This window comes from Cynoglossus semilaevis, chromosome 6, assembly GCF_000523025.1.
Source record: "Cynoglossus semilaevis isolate Cse_v1.0 chromosome 6, Cse_v1.0, whole genome shotgun sequence".
NCBI lineage: Eukaryota > Metazoa > Chordata > Actinopteri > Pleuronectiformes > Cynoglossidae > Cynoglossus > Cynoglossus semilaevis.
Genome location: NC_024312.1, coordinates 4,087,619 through 4,091,335, shown reverse-complemented (window position 1 = coordinate 4,091,335; position 3,717 = coordinate 4,087,619). Strand labels below are relative to the sequence as shown.

The window sequence follows — 3,717 nt, the reverse complement described above, 5'->3', positions numbered from 1 at the left end:
ACTGGACACACGACGCATGCACACCAGTCCACTCTGGTGTCACGTTGAGTCTGGGCCACGACGGCAAATCCCAGATAAGTTAGACCTGGGTCCACGCGGACCTCTGTCTCTCTCTCGCTCGGATTAACTGCCCCTGCGCGGACCCCCTAGGTTTACGACGATGATTCTGATTACAAACCAAATACGTAAAATTGCCATAACCCAGACAGGAAGGGGAACAAGTGAAGGGAGAAAAATGAGGAGAATGGATGAAGAGGAAAGACCAGGAGGGGTAAAGAAAAGAGTGTGGAAAAAATGAGAGACCAAATGGACCTGGTTAGTGGCTGCACTAACAGCACACAGGGAGAGATCCGAACAACGCACTCTCTCTCTCTCTCTGTCTCTCTCTCGCTCGGAGAGAGAGTACCAACAGCACAAGGAGTGAATTCCAAGAGAGTGTCGTCACCTGGAGCAAGGCAGAGGCAGGGAAGTGGTTTTAGAAGAAAAAAAGAAAAGCATGGTTTAAGCCTCTGGGTGAGTTAGTGGGTGGTTTGCTGGGTGGTGTTGTATATATAGTACGGCCTCTCTCCAGTCTCTCTCTCTCTCTCTCTCTGTACATGTTTATATACTGTATGTTAGTGTCTGTGTGCATGTGTTTACAATCAGGCAGTGGACATTCTCTTATTAAAACAGGGACATCCATTCTTCAGATCCCAAAGACGACGATACGATCACATCCATGCATTGTCTGAGCACCGTTAGCATCTTAGCATTTATATATATGTATATACATACATACATATATATATATATATATATATATTGAGTTATGGCTTTGAAGACTTTTCTAGACATATCCCTCGTTGATAATTCCATCACTTTGATTAATCACAAATCAATACCTCTACCTGCCGACATTTGTCTTTTGGTACTAGCAATATACATAAAAAGAATTTTGTAAAAAAAAAAAAAAAAAAAAAAAAAGTTGTTTTTGATTAGTCATGATTAATTGACTACAAAAATGTTTAATTGGTGATTAATCCAGAGCTACCTTGTGATTATGCAGATTAAAAATGATAACATTTGACGGTCGAGACACTGAAAATAACGCTCTAACTATTTGTTTCAGGGACCACGAGGGGTTGAAAATGTCGGCCGTTAAGGTTTCGTCCTATCACGGCACCTCCTCCGATGAGGTGTTGAGTTTGTGGACAGAACAGTGTGTGCGTCCGTCCCCATGTCATTTAAACTAAGGTTGAACCTCCTCCACGCCTCGACAAAGTCACTAACACTGATCAGCCACAGTCCACCTGCTTCAATGCTGGGGCTGAACCATGACCACAACCATGACTCGTTCAGCACTAACCACGAATCCAGGCGAAACCGCCGTCAAGAAGAAAAGTCTTCCCCAAATCCTGATTGGGAACGTGGCATTTATTCCCGAGTTATCAGGAATTATCCAATTAGGTGATCCTTAAAAAGTGGAAAAACCTAACGGTAACTTACGAGACACAGACAGGATTAGATAGATGGACAGATCGACACAGACAGACAGGGACAGAAATAGTTTGCGTAGTGTGTGTGCTGGGAGCAGCTCTGGCCCCAAAACCAGCAGCATTATTGAGGGCTCATTTGTAGCCTCCAAACCCTGGAGAGCTGCGGAGATCCAAACCCGACTCTCCAGACTCCAGACGGTTTGATGTGGGGATAGAAACCCTGTGTTGTCGTTGTTGTCGTCATTTTTCTTTTTTTTTTTCTCCTCTGCAGATCATTTGAGGGCTTCCGGTATTTTCTAGCCACACATTGTCAAGCATGTGGTATCCTAAACTGTGTTTTTGGACATAAAACAAACTGCAGGCTTTTTGCCGACGGGTTCCCACATGACAAGATAACATAAGATGTTGGTGTCCTGACTTCCAGGCCTGGGTAATAAAAAAAAAACAAGTTCCAACTAGAGTCCCATGATGGGAAACTAATACGGCTGCAGAGATATCGAGGTCGGAGGTCGAAGACAAATTAATCTACGGCCAGTCTATAAAACAGTTCATCACAAATACACCAATAGCTGAGCTCAGCAGAAGTGCACACTTCTGACAGAGGAGAGAGAGGGACGGAGAGAGAGAGAGAGAGAGAGAGAGAGAGAGAGAGAGATTAACTAACAGCTGTGAACATTTTCCATTTGAAGTGAAACATTCCTGTGTGCTCATGGTCATGCACACTCCAGCGGGCTTCCTCTCAGCTCCATGTGGTATTTGTCCCCAGCTAAGATCCAGAGAGTGGGAGAGCGAGCTGCAAACTTTCCCAAGGATACCACGCAGCCACATGCCACTCTCGCCTTCCCTCTGTGCTGAGCGCCGGTGCTTTCCTCTCGTCCAGCTCTCCTGTGTTTCTTATCTCTGGCCAGTTCCTCCTCACGTCGTTCCCTTTCCCTTTTTTTTTTTTTTTTTTTTTTAAACCAACATCGTCTCCCATTAAAACCTTCCATCTCCTTTGTGCTGTGTTGACAACATGGAGCCCAGATCTCATAGGATTCATGTTGTCAATAAGGATTTCTCTCCGTTACCGGGTCACGGGGGCAGCAGTCTCCATGACCTCCACCCAAATCACACTGCACCGTACCAACACTCCCTGAACCTTCCTGCAGGTGGTGAGTCCACTGGAAGGTACCAACCGCCCTGACCGGGATCGGATCTTGTCCAGGAGGTCAAACCTGGGGTTCCACACCAACGACAGAGACGTTGACCTCTGGGTAAAAGCGCCACCTTATGTTGATTATATTGCAGGTTCACATGCACCAACAATGGACAAATATTCACAGGTGAAGTTCATTTAGGGACCAACACAACAGAACCATTCATCCATTCACTGACTCAGAACTTCACAGAGGAACAAAGAAAACAGCGACACAACAACAACAACAACAGACAAACCTCGACCAAACACAATCCACCATTTGTCGCGACCATCGAGGTCCACTTCACGTCCAGGTTCACCGTTTGTTTGCCCTGGTTCACATTTCCACCTCTGGACCATTTGTGACTCTGACATGTTCTGAATGTGGACCTTGGCTACGTGTGTGTGTGTGTGTGTGTGTGTGTGTGTCCTCAACATTCTGGGTCTCCAGTTGTGCGGGTAACATGATGCTTCAACCCCGGGCCAGTTGCCACAGATGGTAAGACCACAGCAGCTACAGTGCGAGGAGGGGAGCGAGGAGGAAATGCCGTTATCAGCAGCTGGCTCAGGCAGAGCCGTCGGTAAGACGAGCGCAGCAACAGGAACGCGTGGGCGTTCATTCAGGCCCGATGGAGACCTGTGACGCTGGAGAGTGTGTGAGGAAGCGGGCGTACATGTATGCTGAGTCTGGGTGCAGCACGTCGCCATCTGCTCGCTGTGTGTGTGTGTGTGAGAGTGTGTGTGAGTGTGTGGCCTTTAATGCAGTGGTGGCCCACACATGTGGTGCTCGTAGCCCACAGCATTTACTTTGACCTTCATGTTGTTTGTGTGTGCAGCCTTCTGAGCGGACGCTGAGAAACTGCAACTTGTTGCCGTGTTGTTTTAGTCCTGATTACGCCGCAGTTAGAGTCTAAATGTTACAGCAATTTGCAAACACGTCAGATAAGGAAAAAAAGAAAAGAAAAACTACTCAAAGAAACTTGTGTTACGTCGACATGTTGAAGCAGCCGCTGTGTTCTTTAACTTTAGCACTTATTCTTTTTTTTTTTTTTTTTTTTCTTTCAC

The 3,717-nt window shown here is 46.3% G+C and overlaps 1 long non-coding RNA gene across 1 annotated transcript in view; it reads right to left on the bottom strand.

Moving 5' to 3' along the window:
• The window catches only part of LOC112487086 (uncharacterized), a 116,801-nt gene that overhangs the window by 47,608 nt on the left and 65,476 nt on the right, over positions 1–3,717 (bottom strand). The gene's annotated exons all lie outside the window — the stretch shown is intronic.